This window comes from Stegostoma tigrinum, chromosome 6 (assembly GCF_030684315.1).
Source record: "Stegostoma tigrinum isolate sSteTig4 chromosome 6, sSteTig4.hap1, whole genome shotgun sequence".
Taxonomy (NCBI): Eukaryota; Metazoa; Chordata; class Chondrichthyes; order Orectolobiformes; family Stegostomatidae; genus Stegostoma; species Stegostoma tigrinum.
Window position 1 is genome coordinate 107984761 of NC_081359.1, and position 17036 is coordinate 108001796.

The window sequence follows — 17036 nt, forward strand, 5'->3', positions numbered from 1 at the left end:
TTTGAACGAGTGTACTCAATATTTAACCCTGTGCTGTCTTCGCCCTGGGTGAGGGAGAGGAGAAAGGAGAGCTGCTGCACACGTAAGAACAAAAAGTGTGATGATATTGTACCTTCAGATAGGCAGCTTGGGGGTGATTATTGAAGGGGCAGTTTGAAATGAATGAACTTGGGAGAGAAGGAGAATCCGATTCCCTGTGTGTGGAGATGTGGCCAGTTTGGTGGGTGGTGTGGGATACAGGCGAAGTGGCGAAACAAATCCCATCACCAGACTGAATTCAAGGCAGAGAGTTTGAATTCTGGAGCATAATCGTGTAAAGCGTAGACTCACAGTCCATGGATTGATGTGATTCAAGAAAGCAGCTCATCATCACCTGTTACAGGATGATGAGGGGTGGGCAATAAATATTGTGCCCAACCGGTGATGCTCACATCCTGGGAAGAAGTAAGCAAAGAAATGGAGGCTGCTAGCACCCCTCTCTTCCACTGGTGGCACGGTGACATAGTGGTTGACACTGCTGTTTCACAGCACTCAGGACCCAGGTTCAATTCGGCCTCAGATGACTGTGCAGCCTCCACGCAGACGTTCTCCCCGTGTTTGCGTGGGTTTCCTCTGGGTGTTCCGGTTCCCTCCATAACCTGAGGATGTGCAGGTGGGAATGGATTGGCCAGGCTAAATTGCCCCATAGTGTACAGGCTGGGTGGGTTAGCCAAGGGCAATGCAGGTTCACAGGGATAGTGTAGGGAGGTGTATCTGGGTGGGTCGCTCGTCAGGGGGCTCGGAGTGCGCTTGATGGGCTGCATGGACTGCTTCTACCCAGTAGGGATTCTATGATTGTTCCTCCTGCTGGCTCCCACGGTGACCTAATTTTAGACATCACCACAACACCAATTCTTCATTAGAATGCTGGGATAGGAGTCAACGGGCTGCAATAGGAACTCTTCTTCCTTGAGAGTCCTGCTGTGCTCCAATTCCCCAGTGGAATGGGGACCCGACACATCCTGCCTTGGTAATACACTGGGTGAACTTTGCAGGTTAACATCAGCTGCCATGCCTCTGTTTTATGGATAACTGATGTCTTATTTTGACCTTGCAGTTCTCCTTTTGTGTTTTTTTTTGTTTAAAAAAAACACGACAAGGGCCACTCAGAGGATGCAACCTTGGAAGTTCCGGATTGCTGTTTAATAAATGATGAGTTGGCTCAGTTGCTCTGGAGGGAGCATGACCACAGGGGATAGTATCCTCTCCCAGCCTGCCTGAAGCTGCTGTAAAGGAAATTTGTCACCATCTTGAAGCCCACCCACTGGTACCCAAGCTGTTGTGGCAACGTGGCCAGAAGGCAGGTCTATAATTAGATAGCAAGCTGCCTGTGATCTTGATCCGCACAGTGGGTGACTCCTGAAGTTTTGGAATGAATGAAACCACCAAAACAATTGCTTCCTGCTCACTCCCACTGTCAACCCCGACAGAGGCAGTCAGAGTCGGGGCGCTTGAGATGGTGGGTTGGGGTGGTGAAGGGGTGGAGAGAGGAAGGAAGGAAGGAGGCCCGGGAGGAGTGGAAGGAGCAAGGGAAACATAAAAAATAGGTGCAGGAGTAGGCCATTTGGCCCCTCGAGCCAGCACCACCATTTGATTGGATCATGGCTTATCCTGCAATTATAGTATCCCTATTCTTTCTTTCTCTGCATTCCCCCTTGATCCCTTTAGCCAGAAGGGCCATGTCCCTCTGGATATATCCAGACAAACTATTCCCAACAGCTTCCTGTGGGAGAGAATTCCGCAGGTTCTCAACTGAAGGAATTCTTCCACATCTCAGTGCTATATGGCTTACCCATTATTCTTCGACTGTGATACCTAGTTCTGTACTCTCCCAACATCGGGGGCATTCTCTGTGCATCTAGCCTGAACAGTCCCATCCGGATTTTGTTTCTGAGACTTACCCCACTCCCAACTCTCCAATTCATCCAAATTCCAGTGAGTACAAGCCTAATTGATCTGTTTTTTTTTCCCTCGTATATCAGCCCTGCCTTCCCAGGAATCAGTCTGGTGAACCTTTTGCGAGACTCATTCAGTATGAAGAATGTCCTTCCACAGACTAGAAGAGCCAAAAGTGCATACGATACTCCCAGGTGTGTGGCATCACCAAGGCACTGTATAACTGCAGCAAGCCATCCCAACTCTTGACACTCAAATCCTGGGAAAGCAGCAGGTGGAGGGTTTAGAGAGGAATGTTTAGAATGGGGAAGGTTGGCAGGGGCAGCATGAGAGGTGGGTGTGGTTGGTGTGACAAGACAGTAGTTTGAGAGAGGCAGTGTTAAGTTACTGGAACAAAACACTGCGGAGCCTGAAATCTGAATTCTCAACCAAATATGCTGACAATATGCAGTGTTAAAGGCCTGTTCCAAATGTACTCACCATGTTTTGGTGACGTGGTTGGGAGGCATCACCAGTGATCCCAAGGAGAAACCAGTGACTCAGTCCCCATCAGAATGGAAGGAGATCTCCAGGAGATGGAAGAAAATGGAAGGTTACCCAGAGAAAACACCGCCTATGGATTGGGGAAATTCCATTGTCTTTGAGAGGAGATGAACAGGCGACTAGAAATTCCCCTGGATCTCCAAGATCTTCATCAGTCCATGACCAGGAGTCACAATAGCTGGAGTCATTAGTGACATATAAGCGACTGCTGGACATGCGCATGGACAGCAGTGAATTGAGGGGAATGTAGGTTAGGCTATTTTATTTTTTCATTAGGATTATTCCACGGCACAACATCCTGAGCCAAAGGGCCTGTACTGTGCTGTACTTTTCTATATTCTATGTCCTAATCCTGGATGGGGTTATACCAGTTACAAAGTGTGGAGCTGGATGAACACAGCAGGCCAAGCAGCATCCGAGGAGCACAAAAGCTGACTTTTCGGGCCGAGATGGCCTGAAACGTCAGCTTTTGTGCTCCTGAGACGCTGCTTGGCCTGCTGTGTTCATCCAGCTCCACACTTTGTTATCTCGGATTCTCCAGCGTCTGCAGTTCCCATTATCTCCGGGATTACACCAGTGCTGGCTGGGCATTCCGTTTTATGGTGGTATTTGATGTAAGAAACGATGATACGAATGTGACCTGAATCTTCACTGTTCACAGTATTCAGCATACCCTTTACATCTCTGAGGCTCCCAATGACCAGGGAGTCCAGAACCTGGGTGGGGGGGTGGGGGTGTCACAGCCTAAGGAAATGGTGTGGGCCATTGAGGACTGAGCTGAGGAGAAATGCCTTCACTCGGAGTGGGGAGCCTGCAGAATTCTCTGCCACAGAAAGCGATTGAGGCCAAAACATTGTGTTTAAGAATGAGCTCGATATAATTCTTGAGGGTGTACAGATCCGAGGGAATGGGGAGAAAGTGGGACTGGGGCACTGAGTTGGGTGCTGATCCTATTGAGTCATGGAGCGGGCTCAAAGGGCTGAATGGCCTACTCTTGCTCCTCTGTTCTGTTTCTGAGTGCATGGTGGTCATATTTCATACAAAATGTGGCACTTGCGATAGTGCAGCACTCCTTCGTTGCTGCTTTGAGAGAGTATCAGACCCCAGTGTGACAGCTGGACCCAGAGCATATTCCAGTCTCTGTGCCTGGCTGCATGCAGGGGAGGGGAATGGGAACGGATGGAGGGACTGAGGCCAGTGAGCATGCTTTTCATAAACCATTTCCTCACTGTCCAGAGTCACTACACCCGACCAAGGAGCAGAACTCCAAAAGCTTGTGTTTTCAATTAAAAACCTGTTAGGCTATAACTGGGAGTTGTGACTTCTGAGTCTGTCCTCCCCAGTCCGACACCGGCACCCTGCCCCCTCCCTCAGATTGCTGGTCTGTCCTTTACGTACCGAGCCGTTGCTCTGGGCACTCGTCGAGCTTCCTCTTCGTCGCCTTAGGCTCCCCAGGGTCAGAGAGGGTGCCAGCCAAGAACATTGTCTCAATCCGTCTTAGTTTCTTCTCTCTGATGTCCTGGAATGTCAAGAGAAAGGACTACCAGGTCACTATTGCCTGCAGGCATCAGTGCAGTGCTCAATGAGTGGCTTTTTGTGATGAGCAGTGAAATTGCTGATAACTCTCGCTGGTACTGCACAGCTATTGTGTTTTAAGAGTCTTCTCTGAATGCATTACTGTGTGCTGCGATTCTGCAGGAACCAATATTCAGCTCGAGTTTTAATTTTTTCCCCTGACCGTTTTTCAAAAAAAATTGTTCTTAGGATCGCTCAAATATTCGTCGTCACCCCTCCTCTTCTCTGGTCCATTCTTGTTAAACTGTCTTCCAACCAACTGAATTATTCATGCCCTTTTTTATGCAGGTTTTGGAGCAAAGAACGAGCTTGCATTTATGTAGCACCTCTCCAGCTTCCAAAGTGCTTTTACAGCCAAATTATGTACAAGGGTAGTGTAACCATTGACTAATTTGTGCACTAAAGCCCCAGTGGACAACTGAAATAATGATCCACTAAACTAAGGGGATGTAGGCTTAAGCAGAAGAGTTGATTAAGACAGATAGGAACCCTCCCCTGCTCATTAGAGGCGATCCCTGAATTTTCTGCGTCCATCTGAATGGTCGGTTAACACCCTCTGTTTAATATTCTGCTGGAACATTGGGAACACTAACAGATGCAGTGCTGTTCTGAGCACCTACGGTCATAAAGTCAGAGTCATATAGCACAAAAACAGACCCTTTGGCCCAACTTGTCCATGCTGACCAGATATCCTAAATTAATTTAGTCCCATTTGGCCCATATCCCTCTAAACTCTTCCTGTTCATGTACCCATCCAGATGCCTTTTGAATGTTGTCATTGTACCAGCCTCCTCCACTTCCTCTGGCAGCTCCTTCTGTGCACGCACCACCCTCTATTTGAAACAGTTGTCCCTCCTGTCCTTAAAATCTTTCTCCTCTCGGTTTGAACCTTGAACATGTGTGCTTAAACTTTCAGAATGAGACTTGAACCGAGCCTGCCTTTGAGGTAACACTTCTCCGAATGGAATGTGTAAACGTGACCACCCTCCGGGTCTCTCGTCTGTGCTTTCTCATGCCCGCTTTTTGTCAACTCTTGACACCCTTCAAAGAAGAAAGAACAATACAACACAGGAACAGGCCCTTCAGCCCTCCAAGGCTGCACGGGCACGTTTTGCCCATCCATACTCAAACTGTTTTCACCTACAGGATCCGTATCCCGCGCTGTCCTTGCTGTTTATATATCCATCCAAGTGCTTCTTGAATGCTGCTAATGTGTCGGCTTCCACCACCTTCTCTGGCAGTGTGTTCGAGGCACTCACCACCCTTTGTGTGAAAAACCCGTCTTCTTGCACCTTGAGCCTGTATCCTCTAGTAATTGACCCGTCCACCCTGGGGGGAAAAGCCTCGTACTTTCCATTCTAAACATGCTGTTCACAATCTTAAACTTGTATTAGGTCACCCCTCTTCTTCCTGCATTCAGTGAGAAGAAGCCCAGTCTATCCAACTTTTGTTCAGAGCTAAAATCCCCCATACCACGCAGAATCATCGTAAACCTTTTCTGTACCCTCTCCAAAGCACCCACAATCTTCTGGTAGCGTAGAGACCAGAACTGTACACAATATTCCAAGTGTGGCCTAACTAAAGTTCTATAAAGCTTCAGCAAAACTTGCGTATCCTTGTACTCAGTGCCCCCTCCAATGAAGGCAAGCATCCCATAGGCATTTTTTTTAAAACCTTATCTACCTGTGCTGCCACCTTCAGTGATCTGTAGAACCTGTACACCCAGATCCTTCTGCATATCAATACTTGTAAGGGTTTTGCCATTTGTTGTATAACTTCTACCTGTACCTCCCCTTCCAAAACGCATGAGCTCACATTTTGTCCAGATTTAACTTAATCTGCCATTTTTCTGCCCATGCGTCCAGCAGATCTATATCCTGCTGTATCCTGTGATAATCCTCCTCCCCATATGCAGCTTCGTCAGTCTTTGTGTTGTCAACAAACTTAATAATTAGACCAGTTATGTTTTCTATTAGACTATTGCAATGCGGTTTTCCTTTGGGCCTCTGCAACTGCCTCAGGACGCTGCTTCATATTTTAACTGCTGGTTGCTCATCGACCGTAGCGTTCGGAAAGATTTAAGCTCTTCTTAATTTATGACAGGATATAGTTCCATCCAAATCAGTCTTTATGAATGTCATGTACTCCCCACACGATCTCTAGAATATATCTTTCTGCTGCAAGACAGTCATGTTGCTAGAGAGGAACTTAAACATACTTCTACCTTGGAAACCTTCATAAAACGTGACCTAATGAGCGTAAACAGCAACTCGTATTTATTGAGCAGCCTCTGATGTGACACAGCATCCTCAGTGCTTCGTTGGAATGAAGTAGCATTGACAACCAACAGAGTTAGATGTTTTGATTGAGAATCAGCAAAGCTAATGAAATCAGAAACCGAAATTACTGGGGGGAGAAAAACATCTGCTATGGCAACATCTTTAGAGAGAGAGCAGAGTTCATGTTTCTGATCTGGTGGCCTTTCTTCTAAACTTACTGCCACACTTGCGGAGGGTTTTTTCAGCGACTTCTGTTTTTTTCACTTCTGATTTTCAGCATCCAGAGATCTCTTTTTTTTTTAAAATACTAATGGGAATGTCGGTCCTTACCTCCAGGGGATCGGAGTACAAGAGTAAGAAACTTTTCCTTCAATTGTACAAGGTGCTGGGATGCTACTGACTGGGACTTAGAAGAATGAGAGGTGATTTCATAGAAACATATAGGCTTCTTAATGGGCTTGACAGGGTAAACGCTGAGAGGATGTTCCCCATTGTGGGAGAGTCTCTGGAACCAGGAGGCACAGTTTCAGAATGAAGGGATGCCAATTTAAGACTAAGATGAGGAGGAATTTCTTCTAAGGGTTGAGAGCCTTTGCCTGTGGGGGAAGAGTCCTTGTTTATATTTAAGGCTGAGCTAGATTCAGAAAGGGCATAGAGGGTCTTGGCAGGAAGGTCGAGTATTGGAACAACAGTGACCTTATTGAATGGCATTGCAGGCTCGAGGGGCCGAATGGCCTACGTACGTGGTCCAACACATAAGCAGAAGCTCGTTTGGAGAATGATTAATCAGGAAGCGCTGTTTAAAGTGAGAGTTAGGGAGGGAATTGCAGAGCTCAGGTCCCAGGTGACCTATGGCATGTCTGCCAACCAAAAGTGAAGTGATGAAAAATTGAAATAGCAGGAGAAACTCAGCGGGTCTGGTAGCTTCCTTGGGAGAGAAAGCAGTGTTAGCCCCTCTTCCAAAGAAGGGTCTGTCTGGATCCGAAACGACTTCAGCAATTTCAGGCATCCAGCAGTTCCCACGCTTTTGTTTAATTTTGGGTAAGTGATTAAATCTCTGGGATGCTGACAAGGTTAGAATGAGAGCAGAGAGATGTCAGAGTGTGGCAAGGATGTTACAGAGATGGGCAATCACAATGTATCAAATTGGGCAAGAAACAACATTGAGATTGGTCAGATCGACAACATAACCCTGTAGTCCAACACACACCATAGTTTCTAGCTTTATTCTGGAGACCCTGCCCCAGGCCAGAAACCAACTCCCCAGGTAATACTCAATTCACAGTGCTGATGAAGAAGATGAAACACCTCAGGCCGTCTCTGTCTCTGTCGGACCCAGCCTCTTGTTTCATTTTACAAATCAACCATCTAATTACCAAATTAAATCAAATGGGAGGCAGTGGCCTAGTGGTATTATCGCTGGACTGTTAATCCAGAGACCCAGATAATGTTCCCGGGACCCGGGTTTGAATCCTGCCAGGGCAGATGGTGGAATTTGAATTCAATAAATATCTGAAATTAAGAATCTACTGATGACCATGAATCCATTGTCAATTGTTGGGGAAAACTCATTTGGTTCACCAATGTCCTTGAGGGAAGGAAATTGCCATCCTTACCTGGTCTGGCCTTCATGTGACTCCAGACGCACAGCAATGTGGTTGACTCTGAACTGCCCTGAAGGCAATTAGGGATGGGGCACTAAATACTGCCTGACCGGTGACACCCTCATCCCCAGAATAAATTTTTAAAAAAAACAAATAACCAGCAGTTTCCACCAGGGACAGAATTAAAACAATGTGTTTTACAAAGAAAAGGGAAAAAAACTCCATCAAAGTTGGAGGGGCAGATGATCCGCTGTATTCTCCTGTTGTGCTCACCTTTTTAGTCTGAATAGTTTGTGGGTCTGCTGTGGCTTAGTCTCCAACTTACAGCTGTTTATGTGCTCTCTCCAAAGGATGCCCAGGTTCTGAGGTAGTTGTGGAAGAGGGGCAGGCAAGAACCCAGCCCTGAAATACCAAGACCAGTGAGCATCACCAGCTCTCCACTTGGTGCCAGTTCTGGTTTGCCCTTGAATGGTATTTCAAACACTGGCCGCTTGGCTGTGGGAGGGCTATGAAGAAGATGAGGAGCTGTCCAAGGAGAAAACTGAAACAAGCGAAGTTACAAGAGCTGGGGTGCTCTGTACAGGTGGGGCTGAAGCTGGGGATGTTGTCCTTGGTGTAGGGTGGATGAAGAGAGAATGTTACTGCGACACTGTAAGGAATGGGGATTTTGCTGAAGTGAATATGAAGGAAATATCTCGGAGTGCCAGTCCGTTTGGATAGTTTCACCCAAAGAATACCATTCGGCAACCAAGTGGTCAGTGTTTGAAATGCCTGGTGTTTGTGTGTTTGGTGCTATCGTTGCATGCTGCTTGCCTAGATATCCTCCACCACCTCCCTCACCAGGGGATGCTGCCTGGTCCATGATATATTTGCAAATTGTTTTGGTGATGGTAGGAACTGCAGATGCTGGAGAACCTGAGATAACAAGGTATAGAGCTGGATGACCACAGCAGGCCAAGCAGCATCAGAGGGACAGGAAAGCTGACATTTTTGGGTCTGGACCTATCTTCAGAAAACTCTTCAGCTTTCCTGCTCCACTAATGCTGCTTGGCCTGCTGTGTTCATCCAGCTCTATACCTTGTTATCTTATATTTGCAAACTGCAGTTTTGAAGCTGTCAGTGAATGAAGTGTAGGTGTCATGGAATTTTGGCAGGTTTTGGATTATTAAGGAGTCTGTCAAACTCCATTGTTTCCCATCTTTGCAAACAACAAGATTGTTTTGGCGAAATGTGACAAAGTTCCACATTCTTCAATCAGTGAAGAGAAAATCCTGCTATTAGCCACTGTGATAGTGAGATGGTAAACGGTTAGCTTCACACAGACGCGGATCCCTCAAGAGTTACTTTTAGCAGATCGTAACTTGCAACATGTTTTAAATTTCGGGATTGTATCAGTGATAATGGGAACTGCAGATGTTGTAGAATCCAAGATAACAAAGTGTGGAGCTGGATGGACACAGCAGGCCAAGCAGCATCTCAGGAGCACAAAAGCTGACGTTTCGGGCCTAGACCTTTCATCAGCTTTTGTGCTCCTGAGATGCTGCTTGGCCTGCTGTGTTCATCCACCTCCACACTTTATCTTAAATTTTGGGACTATTGCTTTCTTTAAAAAAAAGCAGATTGTATTCTGGTTTATGAAAGGGAATTGGAAGTTATCTAACAAAGATTTCAAGATCATAGAAATGGCTGGTGGTGCTGGCTTGAAGGGCCGACCGGCGTACTCCTGCACCTATTGTCTATTGTAACTGTGTGTGTGTGTGTGTGTGTGTGTGTGTGTGTGTGTGTGTGTGTGTGTGTGTGTGTGTGTGTGTGTGTGTGTGTCTGTCTTGAATTGGGTTGGCCATGCAGAGAGCTGGCATGGGTGTGGTTGGTCAAATGGGCTCTCTCAGAATGATGGTCATTGTCTAATTCGAGGCCAGGTTTGACCTGAGGAAGCAACTTGAAGGTGACATTGAGGATTGCCTCAGGGTAGGTGCAGAGAACACATGACACAGTCTACAAATGATATGCTCAAAGTGAAGAATTTCAAGTAAGCATCTCTGCCTCGAGCATGGTGACAACGCGAAATTCAATGTCACAAACAGCTCTTTTTAAAGAAACTCCCCCATGGGGGTTGTGTAGGCTGTTGCTGGCTGGTCTGGCATTTATCACCCATCTCTAGTTGTCCCTTGAGAAGTTGGGGGTGTGCTGCAGCGTTGAACTAGTGCAGTCTGTGTGTTGTAGGTAGATCTACAGAGCCCTTAGAGTGGGATTTCCCGGATTTTGACCCAGTGACAGTGAAGGAATGGTGGTATATTTCTGTCTTAGGATGGTGAGTGGCTTGGAAGGGAATCTGCTGGGGGTGGTGTTCCCATATATCATTTGCCCTTGTCCTTCTAGATGGAAGTGATTGTTGGTTTGGAAGGTGCTGTCTGAGGATCTTTGTTGAATTTCTGCAGTGCATCTTGTGGGTGGTACACACTGCTGCTACTGAGCGTCGGTGATGGAGGGAGCGAATGTTTGTCGATGTGGTGCCAGTCAAGCGGCTGCTTTGTCCTGGATGGTGCCAAGCTACAGGACTGTTTTCAGGGCTGCACCTATCTGACAATGGATTGGGTTACATGGTTGTCTGTTAAACTAGGCATTCACACCCATAAACTGGGAGCCAATCGCATCATTGTTAGCAGGTACGAGGCCACTGGTCACAACTGCACCCACCAGTTAGCTACTTGTTACTGGCCAAATAATCAAGCGGATTGCTGGAGCATACAGTAGGATATAGATCAGTTGGAGGCGTGGGTAGACAAATGTGAGGTGCTGCATTTTGGAAGGTCAATTTCAGGTACAAGCTGTACAGCGAATGCCAGAACCCTGAGGAGTATTGATGCACAGAGGGATCTGGGTACGCAAGTCCCACAGATCATTTGAAGGTGGCAGCACAGGTAGTTAAAATAAAAGGCTTCACTGGAAGGCATGATGTGGAAATACCGGTGTTGGACTGGGGTGGACACGGTCAGAAGTCAGTGTACCACCCACAAGATGCACTGCAGAAATTCACCAAAGATCCTCAGACAGCACCTTCCAAACCCACAACCACTTCCATCTAGAAGGACAAGGGCAAATGATATATGGGAACACCTCCCCCAGCAGATTCCCTTCCAAGCCACTCACCATCCTAAGACAGAAATATACCACCATTCCTTCACTGTCATTGGGTCACTAAGTTATAGTCCAAAAGGTTTATTTGTAAACACAAGTTTTCAGAGTCTTAGTCTTCCTTCAGGTGTTGGGTTCATTGGAAGGGGCATTGAGTACACAGATAAACAAGTTAAGCTACAGCTTTACAGAATTTCAGTTACACCACACTGGGAATGTTGCATACAGTTCTGGTTACCACATTACCAGAAGGACGTGGATGTTTGGAGAGTGACAGACAAGGTTTAACAGGATGTTGCCTGGCATGTGGGATTTTAGCTGTGAAGAAAGGTCAGTTAGACTAGGATAACAAGGTGCGGAGCTGGCCAAGCACCATCAGAGGAGCAGGAAAGCTGATGTTTTGGGCCGAGAGTCCTCAGACAATTCTCGGCCCGAGACGTCAGCCTGCCTGCTCCTCTGATGCTGCTTGACCTGCTGTGTTCATCCAGCTCTACACCTTGTTATCTTAGATTCTCCAGCATCGGCAGTTTCTGCTATCTCAGCTAGACTGGGTTTGTTTTCTCTGGAATGCAGGAGGTTGCGAGGCAACCTGATTAAAAATTTATCATGTTGTGAATGGCATGGACAGAGTGGAAAGTATGAGGCTTTTTCCCAGGGAGGAGGGGCCAATTACTAGGGGACACAGGTTCAAGGTGGCTAAGTTTTTTTTTAAACAAAGGGTGCTGAGTGACTGCAACGTACTGCCAGAGGAGGTCGGCTGACACAATCGCAGCATTCAAAAAGCACCTGAGCGAATGAATGAATAGGAAGGGAATAGATGGATTCGCATCCTGCAAGTGAAGACAGTTTGCCCTCCATTCTAAAACTGCCTCCCTGCAGGCTTGGGGGGCTAAAGGGCCTGTTCCTGGTCAGTATTGTGCTTTTTCTTTGTCCTTTGTTCAAATCTCCCTTCCCATATCCCCAGGCTCCAATCTGTTTGCAGTAAACCTTGGCTACTGCTTTGAACAAACAGCACCTACAAATCGTCAGGGTCACTTGCTTTTAAAATGTGCGGCAATCCCTGTCCCAGTACTTAGTTTTGTAAAAGCATTCTTCCCGTTTCAGCCCTCAAACAAAACTACAGAAAGATTAAAAATATTTGCTACCAGCTGTGTGACCCCTGCTTCAAAGCAAAGATTCTTTATAGAGCTGCAAATTTCCTTGTTTTGGTTCTTGCTCTGAGCTGGTTTAGCTCCTGGCTGTTGGAGATGAGATTGAAACATACAAAGGAGCAGGAGGAGGCCATTCAGCCCTTCCAGCCTGCTCCGCTATTCTTCACAATCATGACTGATCAGCTAACTCAATGGCATTGAGATAACAAGGTGTGGAGCTGGATGAACACAGCAGGCCAAGCAGCATCAGAGGAGCAGGAAGGCTGCCGTTTTAGGCTGAGACCCTCCTTCAGAAATGGGGCAGGGGAACGGGGTTCTGAAATAAATGGGGAGGTGGATAGAAGAGAAGATAGGTGGAGAAGAGACAGACAGGTAAAAGAGGTGGGGATAGAGCCAGTAAAGGTGAGCGTAGGTGGGGAGGAGATGGGTCAGTCTAGGGAGGACAGATAAGTCAAGGGGGTGGGATGAGGCTAGTAGGTCGGAGACGGGGGTGGAGCTTGAGGTGGGAGGAGGGGATAGGTGAGAGGAAGAACAGGTTAGGGCGGCAGGGATGAACTGGGCTGGTTTTGGGATGCTGTGGGGGGGGAGGGATGATTTTTAAGCTTGTGAAGTCCACATTGATACCATTGGGCTGCAGGGTTCCCAAGCAGAATGAGTTGCTGTTCCTGTCACCTTTTGGGTGGCATCATTGTGGCACTGCAGGAGGCCCAGGATGGACATGTCGTCTGAGGATTGTGGGGTGGAGGGGGGTGGCAGTAGTTGAAATGGTTCGCGACTGGGAGGTGCAGTTGTTTATTGCGAGCTGAGTGTAGATGTTCTGCAAAGTGGTCCCCAAGCTTCAGCTTGGTTTCCCCGATGTAGAGGAAGCCACAACAGGAACAGCAGATGCAGTATACCACATTAGCAGATGTGCAGGTGAACATCTGCTTGATGTGGAAAGTCTTCTTGGGGCCTGGGATGGGGATGAGGTGTTGGGACACATGCTGACAGCGCCGGGTTTGGTGGGGTTGGAGGGGAGTGTGGAGCGGACAAGGGAGTCACAGAGATGGTCCCCCTGGAAAGCAGACAATGGTGGGGATGGTAAAATGTCTTTGGTGGTGGGGTCGGATTGTAGATGGCGGAAGTGTCGGAGAATGATGCATTGGATCTGGAGGTTGGTTGGGTGGTACGTGAGGATGAGGGGGATTCTCTTTTGGTTGTTGTGGGGCGGGGGTGTGAGGGATGAGTTGCGGGAGACAAGGTCGAGGGCGTTCTTGACCACTGCAGGGAACAGTTGCGGTCGTTGAAAAATGAGGACATCTGAGATGTTTGGGAGTGGAATGTCTCATCCTGGGAGCAGATGTGGCAGAGGCAAAGGAATTGGGAATAGGGGATGGCAGTTGTTTTATTTGGAAGAAGGTGGATGAGAGGTGGTGTATTCAAGTTAGCTGTGGTAGTCGGTGAGCTTGAAATGGATATCAGTTTCCAGGTGGTTGCTAGAGATGGAGACAGAGGGGTCCAAGAAGGATAGAGAGGTATCAGAGATGGTCCAGGTGAACGTAAGGTTGGGGTGGAAGGTTTTGGTGAATTGGATGAACTGTTGGAGCTCCTCATGGGAGCACGAGGCAGTGCCAATACAGTCATCAATGAAATGGAGGAAGAGGTGGGTTTTGGGGCCGGTGTAGGTACCAAAGAGGGACTGTTCCACGTAACCTACAAAGAGGCAGGCATAGCTTGGGCCCATGTGGGTACCCGTGCCCACCCCCTTTTGTCTGTAGGAAGTGGGAGGAATCAAAAGAGAAGTTGTTGAGGGTGAGGACGAGTTTGGCCAGGCGGATGAGGGTGTTGGTGAGGGGGACTGGTTGGGCCTGAGGGACAATAGTCTAGTCCTGCTTTCTCCCCATAACCTTTGATCCATTTGCCTCAAGTGCTATATCTAGCTGCCTATTGAATACATCGAATGTTTTGGCATCAATTACTTCCGGTGGTTTTGAGTTCCACAGGCTCACCACTCTTTCGGTGAAGTAATGTCTCTTCTTCACTGGCTTATCACTGGAACTGATCTGGTCAGAGTTGATAAAGCATTCATTCACACAGGGGCTAGTTTTTAACAGAGAGGATGTTATGCATGTGGAATGAGCTGCCAGCAGAATTGGTTGAGGCATGTACATTAGCATTTAAATACATGGATAGGAAATGTTGAGAAGGATGTGGACCTAGTGCGGGGAAATGGGGTTAGTGTGGATGGACTTTGTGGTCACATGGACCCGTTTTGGGCTGAAGGGCCTGTCCCTGTGCTGTCGGACTCTGTACATGTTTTGATAGTGCGTTATACTCTTCAGTTGATTGTTCATGTTGAAGTATGTGCATGAACAGGGGTCTCCCCTTGAGCAACGCCAAATAGGGAGCAGGAATAGGCCATTTGGCCGCTCGAGCTTACTCATCCCCCCCCCCCCCCCCCCCCCCCCCCCCACCTTCATCTAAAACATGTTTTTACGGTGGAGATAGATTGTTGAACAGTAAAGGAATTCAGGGTCACAGTAAGCGGACAGGTAAGTGGAGCTGGGTCCATGAAAAGTTCAGCCATGATCTTATTGAATAGCAGAGCAGACTAGATTGGCCAGACAGCCTACACCTGCTCCTACTGCTTCCATTCTCAGTAAGATCATGCCTGATCTGATCACAATCTCCAATCCACCCTTTCCCCCTTCGCAGCAACCTTTTCTGCAGAACCCCCGCCCCCCGCCCCCCACCTTTCACCACACTCTGTGGCAGAGAATTCCACAGGCTCACCACTCTGTGGGTGAAGACATTTCTCCTGATCTCAGTCCTAATTTGCCCTAACCAGTATTTACTACTTTCAACATTCACTCCCCCCACCACCGAGACTCAGTAACAGCAGTGTGTACCATCTATAAGATGCACTGCAGAAATTCACCCAAGATCCTCCGCCCTTTCCAAACTGATGACCACCATTTCCATCTGAAGGGACTAGGGCAGCAGATATATGGGGACACCACCGTCTGTGAGTTCCCTTCCCATCCACTCACCTGTCCTGGATGTGAGTTTGCCCAGTGAGCAAACTCACATCCAGAACCTCAACCTGAGCTACAAATCTTCTCAAAACTCGCTAGCACTCACTGTCCTGACTTGGAAATATATCCCCCTCCCTTCAGTATCACTGGGTCAAAATCATGAAGGAAGGCAGGGGTGTAGACTGGTGTTGGAGGAAGTACAACCTAGTATTTCCAAACAGAGATGGCATGCCCAACACCAGGATTGTGGTTTCTGAAATTTAAAGGTTAATTTGTTCAAAGTTGATGAGATGATAATGAAGAACAGATAGACATGAAGAAAAATTACTTTTAATGATTGGAATTGAGGGAAAGGGAGAGTTGCCTGCTTTTGCAATTCCATCTTAGGGTTTAACACAAGTACTGAACCCACTCATGGAATCCTTGCAGGCACAGTAGCAAGACATTTGGCGCATCAAAGGGTTATCATGTAATCTGCCATTACACAGTACCTTTATTGTTAGCCACTAACAGGCAACTGGGGATGGTCAGTAAATGCTGGCCTAACCAGAGAAGCCCATGTTTCGTGAACAAATAAAGGAATTTGAAGATCATGCTGCCGTCCAATCATGACCTTTTACTGAATGGTGTACCAAGCTTGAGGGGCTGAATGGCCTGCTCCCAATCCTTGTGTATTTGCCTGCAGCAGTTGCGTGTAGGAAGTGACTGGGTCAGGGTTTCAGACAAGGGCATTTCTGCTTAATCAATGGGAGGTTTGCTCAGAAAGGCTCTGTCATGTCGAATGGGTGGATTATCCCAGTTACTCCCCCTCTCCCCCTCTTCCCCCTCTCTCCCCCTGGTGTTTATCTGGTTTAAATCCGTGACTCCGCTGTTGTTTTTAGTTGTGTTTTCTCTCTGACGATTGAGCGCTGTAATTTAGCCGCCCTGGGTGGTCTCATCTTTGCATTGTTGCTTTTGCAGCATTAAGTCATTCTGGCCAGCATCAGCCACTGAGCTTTGGTTTAATGCCTGGGGAGGGTGGGTGAGAATCAGCATGCAGGGGTGGGGAATGGACACGCAACTCGAGAACAGTGAAAGGACGTGTAACCCCCTCCAATCTGGTCGACTGCCATTGGCTTTGAAGCAGTTTTGGGTTTGTTCCAGTTCCTTCTGTGGCTTTTTCAGCTCATTCTTAGAAGGTGGTCTTTCAGGCCCTCTAATCCTATTTCTGCCATTCTGTTCAACCCTGCTTGATCCAAGTTTATAACAGTAAGAGCAATGCTCAACCAGATGTCAGTGGTTACAGAGTAGAATAGCAGCAGTACTGACATGACTCAATTACAACGGAGGAATGCAAGCAATGAGCAGAGCTGATCCTGTTGGATTGTGAAGATGAAAGAATTCTAACGAGCCCCCAAAGGCTCAGTCACAGAATGAATTGCCAAAGTGCAATAATGAAGTCTGGGAAGATCCCTCAAACAAAGACTTAGTCTCCACCAGGCCATCAGCTGGGATTCTGATAGATAGTTGTTGATAAGGGACATGGAACATAGCAATAAGGAACAGTGGTAGGTCTTTGAACCCCTCTAGCCTCATCTGGAAGAAAAACCTGCTACGTTGAATTGACTGGACGGCTGATTGCCAATGTAATGACAGCAACAGCCAAGGTTCAATTCCCACCTTGGCTGAAGTTGGGGTTTAGGGTGTCACCTTGTGAACCTCTCCCATGGCTGAAGTATGGTGACCCTCAGGTTAAATCACCAGTCTGCTCCTCCAATGAGAGAACAGCCCCATGGTTCAGTCGGACTATTGTGACTGAAG

The 17036-nt window shown here is 47.5% G+C and overlaps 1 protein-coding gene across 5 annotated transcripts in view; it reads left to right on the forward strand.

Moving 5' to 3' along the window:
• gdpd5b (glycerophosphodiester phosphodiesterase domain containing 5b) overlaps positions 1–17036 on the forward strand; it is a 203535-nt gene that overhangs the window by 45287 nt on the left and 141212 nt on the right. Inside the window, exon 2 of one of the 5 annotated variants that reach the window (XM_048533552.2) lies at positions 8287–8519. The exons of the other annotated variants lie outside the window; for them this stretch is intronic. The gene's annotated coding sequence lies outside the window, so the exon portion shown is untranslated. The remainder of the gene's footprint in view (positions 1–8286; positions 8520–17036) is intronic. 5 annotated transcript variants of the gene reach the window in all.